Raw genomic sequence first — 20636 nt, forward strand, 5'->3', positions numbered from 1 at the left:
CTCAATGCAAGCGGTATCACGGGGATGTCAACCCCATCCCGTCTGTCCCCAGATCGGTCTGCCGCTGTGGTTGCCCCGGTTGCTGCCCGCAGTGGGGCTGAGCCCTCGCCTGTGGTTGATTGGGAGGTCGTTCCAAGGCGTGGCAGGCAGCGAAAGGCGTCCCCGGAGGCTGATCAGAAAGCCTCCCCGGTGCGTCTGACAAACCGGTTTCAGGCACTGTCTCTGGCTGAGCCAGATGCAGCTGCCTGCCCTGTTTCAGAGGATCATTCTCAGCCTTCAAGGTCCGGGCAATCGCAGAGGGTGGGCTTATTGGTAGTTGGGAGCTCCAATGTTAGGCGCGTAATGGGGCCCCTTAGGGATATGGCGGCTAAGGAGGGGAAGAAATCCAGTGTGCACTCCGTGTGCATTCCGGGAGGAGTCATTCCTGATGTGGAAAGGGTCCTTCCGGATGCCATGAAGAGCACAGGGTGGAGCCAGCTGCAGGTGGTGGCACATGTCGGCACTAATGACGTGTGTCGCTTTGGATCTGAGGAAATTCTCTCTGGATTCCAGCGGCTATCTGATTTGGTGAAGGCTGCCGGTCTTGCTTACGAGATGAAGGCAGAGCTCACCATCTGCAGCATCGTTGACAGAACCGACTGCGGACCTTTGGTGCAGAGCCGGGTGGAGGGTCTGAATCAGAGGCTCAGACGGTTTTGCGACCGTATTGGCTGCAGATTCCTTGACTTGCGCCATAGGGTGGTGGGGTTTCGGGTTCCGCTGAATAGGTCAGGAGTTCACTACACTCAGCTGGCGGCTACACGGGTAGCGGAGGCTGTGTGGCATGGACTGGGCGGTTTTTTAGGTTAGAAGGCCTCGGGAAAGTGCGGGATGGGCTGCAATGTCAAAGGGTGCTTGGCAATTACAGGACGTGCTTGGATCAAGGAACAGTCGGAATTATAGTTGTAAACTGTTGTAGTTGCGCTGGAAAAGTCCCTGAGCTTCAAGCGCTAATAGAAAGCACAGAAGCTGATATCGTTATAGGTACAGAAAGCTGGCTAAAGCCTGAAATAAGTTCTGCAGAAATTTTTACGAAGTCTCAGACGGTGTTCAGGAAAGATAGATTAGGCAGAATTGGTGGTGGAGTGTTGGTGTCTGTCAGTAGTGGTTTATCTTGTAGTGAAGTCGAAGTAGATACTCCGTGCGAATTGGTGTGGGTGGAGGTTATACTTAACAGCCGAATTAAGTTAATAATTGGCTCCTTCTACCGACCCCCAGACTCCGATGATACAGTTGCGGAACAGTTCAGAGAAAGTTTGAGTCTCGTAACAAATAAATACCCCACTCATACGGTTATAGTTGGTGGGGACTTCAACCTACCCTCGGTATGTTGGCAAAAATACTTGTTCAAAACCGGTGGTAGGCAGAAAACGTCTTCCGAGATTGTCCTAAATGCATTCTCCGAAAATTACACTCCTGGAAATGGAAAAAAGAACACATTGACACTGGTGTGTCAGACCCACCATATTTGCTCCGGACACTGCGAGAGGGCTGTACAAGCAATGATTACACGCACGGCACAGCGGACACACCAGGAACCGCGGTGTTGGCCGTCGAATGGCGCTAGCTGCGCAGCATTTGTGCACCGCCGCCGTCAGTGTCAGCCAGTTTGCCGTGGCATACGGAGCTCCATCGCAGTCTTTAACACTGGTAGCATGCCGCGACAGCGTGGACGTGAACCGAATGTGCAGTTGACGGACTTTGAGCGAGGGCGTATAGTGGGCATGCGGGAGGCCTGGTGGACGTACCGTCGAATTGCTCAACACGTGGGGCGTGAGGTCTCCACAGTACATCGATGTTGTCGCCAGTGGTCGGCGGAAGGTGCACGTACCCGTCGACCTGGGACCGGACCGCAGCGACACACGGATGCACGCCAAGAACGTAGGATCCTACGCAGTGCCGTAGGGGACTGCACCGCCACTTCCCAGCAAATTAGGGACACTGTTGCTCCTGGGGTATCGGCGAGGACCATTCGCTACCGTCTCCATGAAGCTGGGATACGGTCCCGCACACCGTTAGGCCGTCTTCCGCTCACGCCCCAACATCGTGCAGCCCGCCTCCAGTGGTGTCGCGACAGGCGTGAATGGAGGGACGAATGGAGACGTGTCGTCTTCAGCGATGAGAGTCGCTTCTGCCTTGGTGCCAATGATGGTCGTATGCGTATTTGGCGCCGTGCAGGTGAGCGCCACAATCAGGACTGCATACGACCGAGGCACACAGGGCCAACACCCGGCATCATGGTGTGGGGAGCGATCTCCTACACTGGCCATACACCTCTGGTGATCGTCGAGGGGACACTGAATAGTGCACGGTACATCCAAACCGTCATCGAACCCATCGTTCTACCATTCCTAGACCGGCATGGGAACTTGCTGTTCCAACAGGACAATGCACTTCCGCATGTATCCCGTGCCACCCAACGTGCTCTAGAAGGTGTAAGTCAACTACCCTGGCCAGCAAGATCTCTGGATCTGTCCCCCATTGAGCATGTTTGGGACTGGATGAAGCGTCGTCTCACGCGGTCTGCACGTCCAACACGAACGCTGGTCCAACTGAGGCGCCAGGTGGAAATGGCATGGCAAGCCGTTCCACAGGACTACATCCAGCATCTCTACGATCGTCTCCATGGGAGAATAGCAGCCTGCATTGCTGCGAAAGGTGGATATACACTGTACTAGTGCCGACATTGAGCATGCTCTGTTGCCTGTGTCTATGTGCCTGTGGTTCTGTCAGTGTGATCATGTGATGTATCTGACCCCAGGAATGTGCCAATAAAGTTTCCCCTTCCTGGGACAATGAATTCACGGTGTTCTTATTTTAATTTCCAGGAGTGTATTTAGAGCAGTTAGTCCACGAACCCACGCGAATTGTGGATGGTTGCGAAAACACACTTGACCTCTTGGCCACAAACAATCCAGAGCTGATAGAGAGCATCATGACTGATACAGGGATTAGTGATCACAAGGTCATTGCAGCTAGGCTCAATACCATTTCTTCCAAATCCATCAGAAACAAACGCAAAATAATTTTATTTAAAAAAGCGGATAAAGTGCCACTAGAAGCCTTCCTAAAAGACAATTTCCATTCCTTCCGAACTGACTATGCGAATGTAGACGAGATGTGGCTCAAATTCAAAGATATAGTAGCAACAGCAATTGAGATATTCATACCTCATAACCTCATAAATTGGTAAGAGATGGAACGGATCCCCCGTGGTACACAAAAAAGGTCCGAACGCTGTTGCAGAGGCAACGGAAAAAGCATGCGAAGTTCAGAAGAACGCGAAATCCTGAAGATGGGCTAAAATTTACAGACGCGCGAAATTTGGCACGTACTTCGATGCGAGATGCCTTTAATAGGTTCCACAACGAAACATTGTCTCGAAATTTGGTTGAAAATCCGAAGAAATTCTGGTCGTATGTAAAATACACAAGCGGCAAGACGCAGTCAATACCTTCGCTGCGCAGTGCCGATGGTACTGTTATCGACGACTGTGCCGCTAAAGCGGAGTTATTGAACGCAGTTTTCCGAAATTCCTTCACCAGGGAAGACGAATGGAATATTCCAGAATTTGAAACACGAACATCTGCTAGCATGAGTTTCTTAGAAGTAGATACCTTAGGGGTTGCGAAGCAACTCAAATCGCTTGATACGGGCACGTCTTCAGGTCCAGATTGTATACCGATTAGGTTCCTTTCAGATTACGCTGATACTATAGCTCCCTACTTAGCACTCATATACAACCGCTCGCTCACCGATAGATCTGTACCTACAGATTGGAAAATTGCGCAGGTCGCACCAGTGTTCAAGAAGGGTAGTAGGAGTAATCCATTTAACTACAGACCTATATCATTGACGTCGGTTTGCAGTAGGGTTTTGGAGCATATACTGTATTCAAACATTATGAATCACCTCGAAGGGAACGATCTATTGACACGTAATCAGCATGGCTCCAGAAAACATCGCTCTTGTGCAACGCAGCTAGCTCTTTATTCGCACGAAGTAATGGCCGCTATCGACAGGGGATCTCAAGTTGATTCCGTATTTCTAGATTTCCGGAAAGCTTTTGACACCGTTCCTCACAAGCGACTTCTAATCAAGCTGCGGAGCTATGGGGTATCGTCTCAGTTGTGCGACTGGATTCGTGATTTCCTGTCAGGAAGGTCGCAGTTCGTAGTAATAGACGGAAAATCATCGAGTAAAACTGAAGTGATATCAGGTGTTCCCCAGGGAAGCGTCCTGGGACCTCTACTGTTCCTGATCTATATAAATGACCTGGGTGACAATCTGAGCAGTTCTCTTAGGTTGTTCGCAGATGATGCTGTAATTTACCGTCTAGTAAGGTCATCCGAAGACCAGTATCAGCTGCAAAGCGATTTAGAAAAGATTGCTGTATGGTGTGTCAGGTGGCAGTTGACGCTAAATAACGAAAAGTGTGAGATGATCCACATGAGTTCGAAAAGAAATCCGTTGGAATTCGATTACTCGATAAATAGTACAATTCTCAAGGCTGTCAATTCAACTAAGTACCTGGGTGTTAAAATTACGAACAACTTCAGTTGGAAGGACCACATAGATAATATTGTCGGGAAGGCGAGCCAAAGGTTGCGTTTCATTGGCAGGACACTTAGAAGATGCAACAAGTCCACTAAAGAGACAGCTTACACTACACTCGTTCGTCCTCTGTTAGAATATTGCTGCGCGGTGTGGGATCCTTACCAGGTGGGATTGACGGAGGACATCGAAAGGGTGCAAAAAAGGGCAGCTCGTTTTGTATTATCGCGTTATAGGGGAGAGAGTGTGGCAGATATGATACACGAGTTGGGATGGAAGTCATTACAGCATAGACGTTTTTCGTCGCGGCGAGAGCTTTTTACGAAATTTCAGTCACCAACTTTCTCTTCCGAATGCGAAAATATTTTGTTGAGCCCAACCTACATAGGTAGGAATGATCATCAAAATAAAATAAGAGAAATCAGAGCTCGAACAGAAAGGTTTAGGTGTTCGTTTTTCCCGCTCGCTGTTCGGGAGTGGAATAGTAGAGAGATAGTATGATTGTGGTTCGATGAACCCTCTAAATGTGAATTGCAGAGTAGTCATGTAGATGTAGAAGTTAGAGAAAAGGCGACGGAAGCTGTGGAAGTGAATTCCAACCTTCTCCTGATAAGAAGTTTAAAGTCGAAAGTGTCATCTCGGTGTTTGACGACAACTCACTGAGGAACATGTTCTATGATTAGAACGTCAAAGGTTTCAACACAGGTGACATTCTCCGGGAAAGATACTCTTAAGTGAAGGCTTAAAGCAATATTAAAAGCTTGCTGGGCAATGTGGCAAATAAAAGAGAAGGCAATTCAATTTTCAAAGAAAATCATATGCTGCAGTTCATTATCATCAAGCAGAGTGCAATGTCGAAGTTCTATGAAGCGTGAGAATGTGGCTCTTCTGTCATTGTTGGCACCAGACGTAGTCATAAAAAATGGTTCAATTAATTCTGAGCACTATGAGACTTAACATCTGAGGCCATCAGTCCCCTAGAACTTAGAACTACTTACACCTAACTAACCTAAGGACATCACACTCATCCATGCCCGAGGCAGGATTCGAACCTGCGACCGTAGCGGTCACGCAGTTCCGGACTGTAGCGCATAGAACCGCTCGGCTACTGCGGGCGGCGTACATAGTCAGAAACCATGAAGATTTATTACTGGGATTTATTACTAATTTGAAATAAGGGGTTAGGATAACCGTATAAGTAAGCTCCAAGCACGAAAAGATAACAACGACGAAGGAGAGATAATTCAAAGACCCGAAATATTTGTTGCTGAAATACATCTGTGATCAGAGCCAGTTCAACTACGCTATCCATGAAATGGGAGAGAAGTCCTGTCTAGATGTTACTATCAGTTAACAGTTTAACACTCAGCTACCTTATCACTGTTGCTATATCAATGGATGGACGACTGGCAGGCAAACTCTATCTATGCTTCCAAGAACCAGACAGACAGTTTGGACCCCGTGTGGCAAGAGAAATAAAAACGTCTGCCGTCCAAATGTCTTTCTAGATGCTAGTATGAGCGAGAAGATGCCGAAAGAACATCTGAAGACGTTTTTTCAGTCAGTTTTGTTTCCACATTTGACGACAAAGTCACTACAACTGTGTGACTCCTGGTCCGAACGTAAGGATCAACAAGTACTAGAGACCTCTGGAGGATAAGATGTAGTTTTAAAAATCATTCCGTCTAAAACAATAAAATATGCAAAGCTCTGGAAGCGTATTTTTTTTTTCAGGAAAGAGAATCACAGGCTTTCATAAACAACCCTGCAGCAATATGAAGCGATAACAGCATGACAGATTCTTTATCACGGTAATGCATTCTATCAAAATGCTCAAATGTGTGTGAAATCTTATGGGACTTAATTGCTAAGGTCATCAGTCCCTAAGCTTACACTCTACTTAAGCTAAATCATCCTAAGGACAAACACACACACCCATGCCCGAAGGAAAACTCAAACCTCCGCCGGGACCAGCCGCACAGTCCATGACTGCAGCGCCCCTGACCGCTCGCCTAATCCCGCGCGGCTGCATTCTATCATTTAGAATCAATTATCTGTTGAAAGTTTACAGACCAGAGTTCACCGGCTCTGAGCACTATCGGACGTAACATCTGTGGTCATCAGTCCCCTAGAGCTTAGAACTACTTAAACGTAACTAACCTAAGGACATCACGCTCATCCGTGCCCGAGGCAGGATTCGAACCTGCGACCGTAGCGGTCACGCGGTTCCATACTGAAGCGCCTAGAATTGCACGGCCACACCGGCCGGCCCGATTGCGTTCCCAGATGGTTTATTTCACTGTGTTGGCTTCGCCCTTGTGCACAGAGGATTACTACTATGATAACTTACATATTATTTTGTGAAAGTAAAGAGCATTGAAGCTGTATCTCCAGATATTCCTCTGTTGAAACAACGTCCACTGCACACGCTCGTCTTGCATCAGTACACTGTACTCTTTAAGTGCTGTCGTGTAAAAGCAACGAGCACTGCACGCTCTCGACTTGCATAAGCGGACACAATGGGATAACGATTCATTTTACAAAATTGTTTCAATGAAATGCGCTAAAACGGAAATGTATTTATCAATACTGTGCTGATTAGGTTCTTGATTAATAATTATTTTATTCTGATGACCAGCCTGACTTGAATGGGACGCGTTTACAGGTTCGGTACAGCTTTAAACATGCTAATTTAATTCAGCTTTCACTCGTGTTGCGCCACACTCATGTGTCACCTTTTGAAGCTACTTGCTTGCAACATGCCGCTGTCATGATAGGTTTAAACACTCAGCCGCTTGGGGACTATACAACCGCAAATGTCCGAGGGTAAGTCAATTATTAACCGCAAAGTAGTTATAAGATTTTATTGTAATGAAATAGGGAACTTACAAGATCATCATTTCTCGACATAGTCTCCTTCGTTTCAACGCACTTGTTCCGTTGTTGTACAAGCTTCCTGATGCCCTCATAAAAGAAGATTCACGGTTGAGCTGCGAGCCAGGAATGCAACGCTTCTTTCACTGCTTCGTCCGAGGTAAATCGACGGCCCCTTAATGCCTGTTTCAGTGGACCAAACAAGTGATAGTCAGAAGGGGCAAGATCAGAACTATATGGAGGATGATCCAGTACTTCAGATTTGAGTTTCTGGAGCGTTTCAGCAGTGTGGGCAGGAGTATGTGGACGGGCATTGTCGTGCAACAACACAACACCTTCCGACAGCAAACCTCGGGGTTTGCTTCGAATTACAGGCTTTAGACTGACAGTAAACATCTCACTGTAACGTACACTGTTTATTGTTGTGCCCCTTGCCCCATAATGTTCGAGTACGACCTTGTGCGTCCCAAGAAACCGTAAGCATCAGTTTTCCTGCGGACGGTTGGGTCTTGAACATCGTGCGTAACATTTGTGAGACCATTTCGGGATTTTTCAATCCATTCGTAGACACCCTGTTGTGGCAAAACACTGTTCCTGTACTGTACCGAAAGTCTTCGGCGAATTTCGGCCTTTGATACGCCTTCCGACCACAAAAAAGGATCACTGAACGTTGCTCTTCTTTGGTGCGAATAGACAGCGGAGAACCCATGACTAACAGCACGGCAGCGATAACGGAACTACCCTAACAGCTCGAAAACTGCAAAGATATAACAACAAATAAACAAAGCATGCGTCATCAATGTAAAACGACAGTACTACCAAAATAAAGAAAAATATAACTAAACTACGTACAATAATTGACTTATACTCGTATCATTAGGCTATTTTTTCGGAGAGATAAAGAATAGTTCGTAGCTGACGAATACTGCTAAGGGAACAGAAACTATCGGCATGTAATTTTAGCTAGTCAGCCGCTGTGGCCGGGCGGTTCTAGGAGCTTCAGTCCGAAACCGCGCTGCTGCTACGATCGCAGGTTCGAATCCTTCCTTGGACATGGATGTGTGTTATGTCGCTAGGTTAGTTAGGTACAAATAGTTCTAAGTCTAATGGACTGATGACCTTAGATATTAAGTCCCATAGTGCTTAGAGCCATTTCAATTTAAGCTAAAAAGCGAGAATAAACTTGTTGAAAGGCTCCTTGGGTAGGGTCAATTTTAATATAATACATTTCGGTGTTTGGCTGCGTCTTTATTAAACACTAATATAAGTAAACAACCTACGTTTCGACCATCTTTCTAGCGGTCCTTTTCAGCTTGAATTGTTGTTGTTGTTCTGGTCTTCAGTCCTGAGACTGGTTTGATGCAGCTCTCCAAAATGCTCTATCCTGTGAAAGCTTCTTCATCTCCCAGTACTTATTGCAATCTACATCCCTCTGAGTCTGCTTAGTGTATTCATCTCTTGGTCTCCCTCAACGATTTTTACCCTCCACGCTGCCCTCCAATGCTAAATTGGTGATCCCTTGATGCCTCAGAACATGTCCTACCAACCGGTCCCTTCTTCTTGTCAAGTTGTGCCACAAACTCCTCTTCTCCCCAATTCTATTCAATACCTCCTCACTAGTTATGTGATCTACCCATCTAATCTTCAGCATTCTACTGTAGCACCACATTTCGAAACCTTCTATTCTCTTCTTGTCCAAACTATTTATCGTCCATGTTTCACTTCCATACATGGCTACACTACATACCAATACTTTCAGAATCGACTTCCTGACACATAAATCTATACTCGATGTTAACAGCTTGAGTAAACTACTGAATTCTGGGGATGCTTTTCCGTATCTATATACGGTCTTATTTCGAGTATCAGGTGGCAACCGATGCCACAGTCTTGTATGTTCTGAGACAGTTCAGATTCAAGACTCCATGGAGAGGTGGTGATACTGTAGGCTATTGTCTGTGGTTCTCTAACACGTTATATTTTAGGCTATACGAATCGATAGTTTGTACACAGGAGCATAGTTTACTTGTAGTAAATGTTAGGTAGCGCACATCAACTTTCTTGCGCCCGTTTGCTGATCTTGTTGAGATCCAATCTACTGGAGCATCTGGCTTGTAAATAGAGGTGACTGGAATCGCTGGCAACTAGGCTGTCAGTTGCTTGTAACTATCGTCCCTGTTCGCGCTGTTGTGTTGTTTATTATGTAAATATGCTCTTCAAATGGTTCAAATGGCTCAAAGCACTATGGGACTTACCATCTGAGGTCATCAGTCCCCTAGACTTAGAACAACTTAAACCTAACTAACCTAAGGACATCACACACATCCATGCCCGAGGCAGGATTCAAACCTGTGACCGTAGAAGCTGCATGGTTCCAGACTGAAGCGCCTAGAACCGCTCGGCCACAGCGTCTCGCTAAATATGCTCTTCAATCCCGTTGATGCACCCATGGCTGCCGACCGAGCGGACGCGTTGCTTGAAAATCGATCTATCGCCTACAGCCATAGTGTTCAGTTTTGCTGAATTTATGTGATGCCACAGTCTCAAGTAGCATTCATGTTCCGCTACGAGTATATTAATACTCTGATGGAAAAAATCTCAATACCAAGAAGGAGATGTACGACAAGGACTAAAGTTGTTACGGGTGTTCCTGCAGTTAAAAAATATCTATTCAAATTTTGCGCCATTTGCTACTAGAGCCACTATGAGGACGCAAATTAGGTTATACGCTGTAACGGTCATGAGATTTAGTTACCTTTGATATTTGGCATGGTGAGTTGATGTTAGTCAAGAATGTCTTTAAAGTGACATCGACCCCGTAACCAACACCTCACTGAGTTTGAGCGAGGTAGTGTAACTGCGCTAGGAGAAGCTACATGTTCCTTCTGCGATATTACAGGAATACCTGGTAGGAATGTAGGCACTCTAGAAGATTGCTGGCAGCAATGGTTCAGATGTCTCTGAGCACTAAGGGACTTAACATTTGACATTTACTTAAACCTAACTAACCTAAGGACACCACACACAACCATTCCCGAGGCAGGATTCGAACCTGCAACCGCAGCAGCAGCGAGGTTCCGGACTAAAGCACCTAGAACCGCTCGGCCACAGCGGCCGGCGAGAGGGAAGACCGTGTTCCACATATGGGTGGCACATCATACTGCATCTGCAGCAGCAATCTGACGAGCTATTGGCTTCCCAGCGACACAACGAACTCTAACTAATCGATTACTTCAAGGGCAGCTTCGAGAAAAAGCGCGTATTCCACTGAGCACAAACCACCGCCATTTGCGACTTCAGTGGTGTCAAGCGAGAGCTCATTGCATGCCAGGGTGGAGGTTTGTTGTGTTTTCTGATGAAACTGTTTCTGCCTCGGTGCCAGTGATGGCCGTGTGTTGGTTGGGAGGAAGCGAGTTGAGGCCCTGAAACCACTCTGTCTGCGTGCTAGACAGATCGGAGCTATGGTGTGTGGCGCGATTTTGTATGACGGTAGGGGCACTCTAGTGGTTATCCCACATATACTGACTGAAAACTGAACGTCAGTCTGGTGATACGACCTGTTGTACTGTCATTCATGAACAACATTCGGTGCTTTCCAACAGGATAACGTTCGCCCATATACAGTTTCTGTAACCCAGCTTGTCCTACAGAGTGTCCAACGTTGCCTTGGCCTGCTCTACCACAACATCTGTCTCCAATCGAGCACATACGGGACGTCATCGGACGACTCCAGCGCCACCCACTAACATAATTAACTGTCGCTCTATTGACCGACAAGTGGTACATGCATGGAACGCCATCCCACAAACAGACATGCGGCACTTGTAAAACACAAAGCATACACGTCTGCCTGTTTGCATTCAACATTCTGGCGGAGACACCGGTTATTAATGTACCAGCATTTCACATGTGCAGTGGATTATCTAGCGCTGACATTAACCTGCAACCTTGCAATGTTAATCACTTAAATATATTACACAGACAAATGTATTTCCGAAATTTCATTACTCTACATTAATTATTTTTCGGTGCCTCATTTTTTTCTTTTTTTTTGCGTCGGTGTACGTTTTCCAGTAGACTTCGCCGCACTCACATCGAAGCTTGTAAACGCCTGCGGTGTGCAGAGGGTCTATGGACTCTTTTATGGGTTTCACTCTATATCGAATTCGTCGGCCACTCTGTAATAGAAGCTTACTTCCTGTGTGGGGCAGTACCTTGCCTACGCAGTAGCTGATATCTCTAATGTAAGGTACGTGACGCGCTGCTGCTACGGTCGCAGGTTCGAATCCTGCCTAGGGCATGAATGTGTGCGATGTCCTCAGGCTAGTTAGGCTTAAGTAGTACAAGTTCTAGGGGACTGATGACCTCAGATGTTAAGTCTCATAGTGCTTAGAGCCATTTGAACCATTTTTCTAAGGTACGTGAGCAAGATGAATACATTTTTCTGTTTCACGCGTGGAAACTCGATTATTTACGCGAGTTGGAATTTTGCATACTCTAAGGCATGCATTTCATGCACCATTGCTGCGGCGGCAGCTGCACGCCGGCCTTCGCAACCAGCCAAGGGATATGCGGGCCAGTCACTGACGTAATTATTCAGCTGGCCACTGCATAGTACAGGCTCAGCTTCCCGAAACTTGCTGTTCTGCCGTCAGTGGTGGATTACAGAGGGTGGACAAAACTATGGAAACAGCGGAAGGAATTCGTGCTTCAAATACACAAAAGAGCCAAAGAAACTGGAGCACCTGGCTAATATCGTGTAGGGCCCCCGCGAGCAAGCAGAAGTGCCGCAACACGACGTGGCAGGGACTCGACTGATGTCTGAAGTAGTGCTGTAGGGAACTGACACCATGAATACTGCAGGACTGTCTATAAATCCGTAAGAGTACGAGGGGGTGAAGACCTGCTCTGATCAGCTCGTTTCAAGGCATCCCAGATATGCTCATTAATGTTCATGTCTGGGGAGTTTGGTGGCCATCGGAAGTGTTTAAACTCAGAAGAGTATTCCTGGAGCCAATCTGTAGCAATTCAAGACGTGTGGGGTGTCGAATTGTCCTGCTGGAATTTCCGAAGTCCGTCGGAATGCACAATGGACATGAATACAAGCAGGTGATCAGACAGGATGCTTACGAACGTGTCAACTGTCAGAGTCGTATCTACAAGTATGAGGGTCCTATATCACTCCAACTAGACGCACCCCACACCATTACTGAGCCGCCACCAGCTTGAACAGTCCACTGCTGCCATGCAGGGCCCATATGGATTCACGAGGTTCTCTCCATACCCGTACACGTCCATCCGCTCGATAGAATTTGAAAGGAGACTCGCCCGACCAGGCAACATGTTTCCAGTCATCAACAGTCCAATGCCAGTGTTGACGGGCTCAGGCGAGGCGTGAAGTTTTGTGTCGCGCAGTCATCAAGGATACACGAGTGGGCCTTTGGCTCCGAAAGCCCATATCGATGATGTTTAGTTGAATGGTTCGCACGGCGACAGTTGATGGTCCAGCACTGAAATTTGCAGCAATTTGCAGAAGGGTTACAGTTCTAGTGATTAAAATTCTTCTGGGTAATATGCCGCGTCATTTCTAAAAAACTAACAACAATAATAAATTAAAACCGACGTTTCGGCCGAATTGCAACGGCCTTCCTCAGGGCACGACTGGTTTTGCATGGGGTAGGTGCTACTATTTATTACAGACTATCGATGTCTGACGTCACGGTTGTAGAATTTTAATTGGCCCTCTAAAATGATTGGCTAGTCATGACGTAAGGGAAGATGGAAGGAAAGGGGCTATTCGTGGATATCCATGTCGTCAACGATTGGTAGCTGACCGCCAATCAGCGTTCCGCTTCTGGTCGGCAAGTTTTCCTCCTGTTGTGCGCGGAAGTGGACTGACAGTTGCTCTACAGCTGTTTATGTAGATACGTCCGTGTCCCGTGTAGCTTCTGCCCCGCGGCCGCTCGCGGCCCGTTGGACTGGGATGGCCGGCAGCCAGGACGCTGGGAGTTTGTAGCCGTCTTCTCTGTTGATGTTGTCAGGCTGCTTAATAATTTCGATCACCTCCCGAATTTTGCGTTCTCGCATCCACGATTCTTTCGCCAGTACTCGTGCTTCCTGGAACCTGATAGGTTGTCCACAGTCACGGTGGTGTTCCGCTATCGCCGATTTATTGTGTTGTTGTAGTCGTACGTAGCGTTCGTGTTCTGCTACTCGTAAGCTGATAGGTCTTCCTGTTTCTCCTATGTAGGCAGCTCCGCATTCACACCGTAGTTCGTAAACACCTGCAGTGTTCAGATGGTTGACTGCATCCTTGGTGGAACCTATCATTTCGTGGATCCTGTGACTGCTTCGAAAAATCGGTCTGAAACCTCGTCGGCGGAAGATGTTGCCTAGCCGTTCACTGACGCCTTTTACATATGGTAAGTGTACCATTGGAAGCTTGTCTTCTTTGCCTTCTTCTCGTGTTCTGCTCCCTTTAGTTTTAGCTACCTTTCTTATGATGTTGTCATCATAGCCGTTGGCACGAAACGTGTTTTGTAGCTCCTTTAATTCTTCTTTGATATTATTTTCATCGCTTATCCGGTAGGCTCGGGCAGTTAACGTATGCAGAACAGAATACTTTTGAGCTGGGTGGTGGTGGCTCTCAGCGTGCAGGTACCGATTAGTGTGAGTTGGTTTCCGGTACACTTTGTGTCCCAGTTTACCTTCCGCAGCTCTATATACTTCCACATCCAGAAATGGCAAGGTACCATTGTTTTCAGTCTCATGTGTGAACTTTATATTTTTTGTGCTGGCTATTTAAGTGCTGGAGGAAGTTTCCCAATTCCGCTTCACCGTGAGGCCAGATAACGAATGTGTCGTCCACATATCGTAGCCAACAACTGGGACGTAACGGAGCAGAAGCTAGGGCCGTTTGCTCAAAAGCTTCCATGAAGATGTCCGCAGCTACAGGGGAGAGCGGGGAACCTATTGCCACACCATCTAACTGTTCGTAATATTTTCCCTGCCAGGTGAAGTATGTTGATGACAGGCATAAGCGCACCAGATCGCAGATATCTGGTGGGATCCGATCCTGTAGAATGCGCATAATCTCCTCAATAGGGACGTTAGTGAAGAGAGACTTGACGTCAAAACTGACCATAATGTCTGATGGCTTTATTCGCTGTTCACTAATCAGTTGTATGAAGTGGGAAGAGTCTTTCACGTAGGAGTCTGTTTGCCCCACAAGACGGCGTAACTTAGGTGCCAGATGTTTCGCAACATAATACGTAGGTGAATCTATGCCGTTCACTATGGGCCTCAGCGGATAACCCTCCTTATGGAGCTTAGGTACTCCGTAGATTCTAGGAGGAACAGGCACCTTAGTGATTAGTCTCTTGGCTGTGTCAGGATCAATTCTCGAGTCCTTTACGAGGGCCTTCGTATTTCTGCCTATCCTCGCCGTCGGGTCACTCCTTAGTACTCTGTAAATGGGATCGTTTAGCAGTTCGTCCATCTTCTTTTCATATTCAGAAGTGTCCATCAGAACCGTAGCGTTTCCTTTGTCCGCATGTAGGACCACAATATCCTTGTTATTCCTGAGATCCTTTATGGCCTGTCTTTCTTCACGTGTGATATTGGCTCTGGGTGGTTTTGCTGTTTGTAAAATTCTTACAGTTTCCTGCCTTATCTTTTCTGCTTCGACACGTGGTACTTGGTGGAGTGACGCCTCTACAGATTGAATGATCTCTTCTGCGGGAATCTTTGTGGGCGTAGCTGCGAAGTTTAGCCCTTTGGACAGAACCGACGTCGCTGCCTCACTGATGGTCTGTGTCGAGATGTTAACCACGGTACGAGCTGTATCCAGACTTAGCTGTGAGTGGTGTTTGTCTCCCGTTAGCTCCTCAAATTTCTTTTTCTGTCGACTGCTGACCAAGTCCTCCTCGATGCAGGCCTGGTTGTGGGTTATTCTGTCGATGTTATCCCAGTCCTTCGCTGATAACGTAGTTGACAGCCATAAATGCATGCTGTATAGTTGCCTGTTGTTGTGGTCTATGAAGCGCCGGAGGTGTTGTATCCTCTCCCTTAATAATGCATGACTGGCCCGATAGTAAATGGCTCTTGCTCTTCTTGTATCGATTTGAGGCCGCACACTGATAAATTTCGGGATGACATGATGATCACGGCACCTTTTAAGGAACGCCAAATCATTCAGCAGTTTCACCTTCCTCTTCCTCAGCAGCTCCAGTTTCCGTATGCGTTGGTAGATTTCCTGCCCATACAGGTCACTGATATAAGAACGTAGGCTTCCGCGGCCGGTGTCATAGTGATTAAAATTCTTCTGGGTAATATGCCGCGTCATTTCTAAAAAACTAACAACAATAATAAATTAAAACCGACGTTTCGGCCGAATTGCAACGGCCTTCCTCAGGGCACGACTGGTTTTGCATGGGGTAGGTGCTACTATTTATTACAGACTATCGATGTCTGACGTCACGGTTGTAGAATTTTAATTGGCCCTCTAAAATGATTGGCTAGTCATGACGTAAGGGAAGGAAAGGGGCTATTCGTGGATATCCATGTCGTCAACGATTGGTAGCTGTTTAGGTGTTTACGAACTACGGTGTGAATGCGGAGCTGCCTACATAGGAGAAACAGGAAGACCTATCAGCTTACGAGTAGCAGAACACGAACGCTACGTACGACTACAACAACACAATAAATCGGCGATAGCGGAACACCACCGTGACTGTGGACAACCTATCAGGTTCCAGGAAGCACGAGTACTGGCGAAAGAATCGTGGATGCGAGAACGCAAAATTCGGGAGGCGATCGAAATTATTAAGCAGCCTGACAACATCAACAGAGAAGACGGCTACAAACTCTCAGCGTCCTGGCTGCCGGCCATCCCAGTCCAACGGGCCGCGAGCGGCCGCGGGGCAGAAGCTACACGGGACACGGACGTATCTACATAAACAGCTGTAGAGCAACTGTCAGTCCACTTCCGCGCACAACAGGAGGAAAACTTGCCGACCAGAAGCGGAACGCTGATTGGCGGTCAGCTACCAATCGTTGACGACATGGATATCCACGAATAGCCCCTTTCCTTCCATCTTCCCTTACGTCATGACTAGCCAATCATTTTAGAGGGCCAATTAAAATTCTACAACCGTGACGTCAGACATCGATAGTCTGTAATAAATGGTAGCACCTACCCCATGCAAAACCAGTCGTGCCCTGAGGAAGGCCGTTGCAATTCGGCCGAAACGTCGGTTTTAATTTATTATTGTTGTTAGTTTTTTAGAAATGACGCGGCATATTACCCAGAAGAATTTTAATCACTATGACAGCGGCCGCGGAAGCCTACGTTCTTATATCGGTTACAGTTCTGTCATGTTGAACGATTCTCTTCAGTCATCGTTGGTCCCGTTCTTGCAGGATCTTTTTCCGGTTGCAGCGATGTCGGAGATTTGATGTTTTACAGGATTTGTGATATTCACGGTGCAGTTATGAAATGGCTCACGGGAAAATCCCCACGTCATCGCTTCGTCGGAAATACTGTGTCCCGACTATAACGCCACGTTCAGATTCACTTAAATCTTGATAACCTACCATTGTGGCAGCAGTAACCGATCCAAAAACTGAGCAAGATAAATCTTGTCTTATATAGGTGTTGCCGACCGCAGCGTGGTATTCTGCCTGTTTACATATCTTCGTATTTGAATACACATATCTGTACCAGTTGCTTTGGCGCTTCAGTGTAAATGCAGATATTAGCCAACCCTGCTAGTTGCGCTGTTCTGTTTCACAACGAACAACATCTGCCCAATATCTTCAACAGATTGCAAGAGTCAGTCGTGCTCGGCGCGGTGTTCCGTGTAATTGAGTCCGCATTACGGCGGGGCTCAATGCATTCGAATGTGGGCAAATGGTGAGTGCGTGTACGGTGGGTGCTTCTGTAACCAAGGTAGCCGAAGTGTCTGAGGCACCGCATCGAAGAACTATAGACCTATACCTCTAACGTCGATCAGTTGTAGAATTTTGGAACACAATGCAGGAGGATCTGCAACGAATTGACGCATGGTGCAGGGAATGGCAATTGAATCTCAATGTAGACAAGTGTAATGTGCTGCGAATACATACAAAGAAAGATCCCTTATCATTTAGCTACAATATAGCAGGTCAGCAACTGGAAGCAGTTAATTCCATAAATTATCTGGGAGTACGCATTAGGAGTGATTTAAAATGGAATGATCATATAAAGTTGATCATCGGTAAAGCAGATGCCAGACTGAGATTCATTGGAAGAATCCTAAGGAAATGCAATCCGAAAACAAAGGAAGTAGGTTCCAGTACGCTTGTTCGCCCACTGCTTGAATACTGCTCAGCAGTGTGGGATCCGTGCCAGCTAGGGTTTATGGAGGAGATAGAGAAGATCCAACGGAGAGAAGCGCGCTTCGTTACTGGATCATTTAGTAATCACGAAAGCGTTACGGAGATGATAGATAAACTCCAGCGGAAGACTCAGAAAGAGAGACGCTCTGTAGCTCGGTACGGGCTTTTGTTGAAGTTCGAGGACATACCCTCACCGAGGAGACAAGCAGTATATTGCTGCCTCTTTACATATATCTCGCGAAGAGACAGTGAGGTTAAATCAGAGAGATTAGAGCCCGCACAGATGCATACCGACAATCTTTCTTTCCACGAACAATATGAGGCTGCAATAGAAGAGAGAAGCGATAGAGATACTGAAGGTGCCCTCCGCCACACACCGTCAGGTGGCTTGTGGAGTATAGATGTAGATGTAGAAGAGTTATACTGCATACGGGGAAGGCGGAAGCTCATCCATTATGCCAGAACGCGGACGAAACTGTGTCTCGAGTGATCGCCGTACTGAGTGATAGCGTCCCTTGAACCTGACTCAGCTAATCTAGCTGCAATTTCTTCTTGTTAATTTACGCGAAGAGGGACATAAACAGAGACCGATTTGATGACATAGATGCCATCAAGAACAGAAGATGGGGTTAATCCATCATTGTAGATGTGTATCAAATATATTTCCAACAATTCAGTGGATGATTGAACAACTGTGTTAAGTGTAACAGAGTGTTTTTGGAGGTGATCAAGTCGGTTTGTAAAAAAAGGGAGAGGGAGGGAGAGAGAAGGAGAGAGAAAGAGAGAAAGAGAGAGAGAGAGAGAGAGGGAGAGAGAGAGAGAGATCATGAATTGTAGTGATTTAGTAATTGATAGTGATTAGGCCCCATGCTGAAGGAAAATGGTTTAAATGCCCCTGAGCACTATGGGACTTAACTTCTGTATGAACATCACTGGCTGTGCTGTGTGCAGTCTGTGGCTGGGTGGCATTGTTGGAATTTGCTACTGTAGTGTTGGGCAGTTGGCTGTTAACAGCGCGTAGCGTTGCGCAGTTGGAGGTGATCCGCCAGTAGTGGTGGATGTGGGGAGAGAGAGGGCGGAATTTTGAGAGCGGACGATCTGGACGTGTGTCCATCAGAAAGAGTAAATTTGTAATACTGGATATCATGGACTGATATATATATATATATATATATATATATATATATATATATATATATATATATATATATATTATGACTTTTGAACACTATTAAGGTAAATACATTGTTTGTTCTCTATCAAAATCTCTCTTTTGCTAACTATGTCTATCAGTAGTTAGTGCCTTCAGTAGCTTGAATCTTTTATTTAGCTGGCAGTAGTGGCGCTCGCTCTATTGAGTAGTTCGAGTAACGAAGATTTTTGTGAGGTAAGTGATTTGTGAAACGTATAGGTAATATTGTGTGTCAGATTAAGCACAGTCACGTATAATTTTTTTAAGGGGAGTTTCAGATATATCGCGACGTTTCGGGAAGTCTCATATTACGCATATTCTGGCGATGTGTCGAGATGCGCGGAGAGCAGGGTATTTATACATGCGCTCTCCCTCCTCCACTAGTCCTGGGGAGGCTACGGTGGTCCTGTCGCGTTCGTCTCTCAGTGTGGGCATTCTGTCTGCAGGACGTTGGTGGGCGCGTTCCCGACGAAATGCCGCTATCGCAGAGTTCCACGCTGCGTTTCGTTGATATCCTTCAATCCTGCTGACCAGTTTGTCGTGAATCCTTATTTCTAGGGATTCTTTGATAATACTTTCCCAGAAGCCAGATGTTCGCCACAGCACCTTAGTGTTTTCGAGGTTGAAGGTGTGTTCTTCCTTTATGCTGTGTTCTGATATGGCTGATTTTTCTGTATGTCCTATTCGCTCTCATCTGATACGTTCTTCACAACGCTTATCGCGAGTGGTCACCTTACCGCTAGGCTACCTGTGCACGCTTCCTGCACTTCCAGACCTCCGTATGCCGTTACTATCTACAACTGCTCGCAACGTAACTTAGATTCCAGCAAGCGGGTTAATGAGACAATCGTGATCAACGTTAGTATTATGAGCGACGATTTGTCCGTACAGGTATGTACGAGGGGCGTTTGAAAAGTCCGTGCAAAGTCAGTCAGATGCACCACCGGCGCGTATCGAGGTCATGTTTAGTTAGTAGCATCTTTGGAAAGAACGCACACCAAGTTTCAGCCATATTGGTCTATTTCTTTGTGTTTTGAATTCGTGTGAATCAAGGAAGTCGAGTGATTGTCAAAAAATGAACGAAAAAGAATTTCGTGTGGTGGTTAAACATTACTTTATGAAAGGCAAAACGCCTCAAGAGGCGTAAAGAGAAGCTTGATAAAACATTGCGGTGACTCTGCACCTTCGATTAGAACAGTTTTTAAGTGGTTTCAAAATTTTCGCAGTGACCATATGGGCACAAGTGATGCTGAGCGTTCTGGATGCCCTGTGGAGGTTACGACTCCAGAAATCATTGATAAAACCCATGATATGGTGATGGATGACAGAAACGTTAAGGTACGTGAGATTGCTAGTGCTATGGACATCTTGAATCGCCGGGTATATTATATTTTGCATAAACATTTGGACATGAGAAACCTATCCACAAGATGGGTTCCACGATTGCTCACGCTTGACTAAAAACGGAATCGTGTGAAGTGTTGCAAGGATGGTTTGCAGCTGTTCAGGAACAATCCACAGGACTTTAAGCGTCGTTTCGTCACTGTGGATGAAACATGACTACATTACTATACTCCTAAGACCAAACAACAATCTAAAC

The 20636-nt window shown here is 46.5% G+C and overlaps 1 protein-coding gene across 1 annotated transcript in view; it reads right to left on the reverse strand.

The window, feature by feature from the left end:
- LOC126355096 (uncharacterized) overlaps positions 1 to 20636 on the reverse strand; it is a 133612-nt gene that overhangs the window by 14184 nt on the left and 98792 nt on the right. The window lies entirely within an intron of this gene.

This window comes from Schistocerca gregaria, chromosome 3 (assembly GCF_023897955.1).
Source record: "Schistocerca gregaria isolate iqSchGreg1 chromosome 3, iqSchGreg1.2, whole genome shotgun sequence".
In the NCBI taxonomy this organism is placed as follows: domain Eukaryota; kingdom Metazoa; phylum Arthropoda; class Insecta; order Orthoptera; family Acrididae; genus Schistocerca; species Schistocerca gregaria.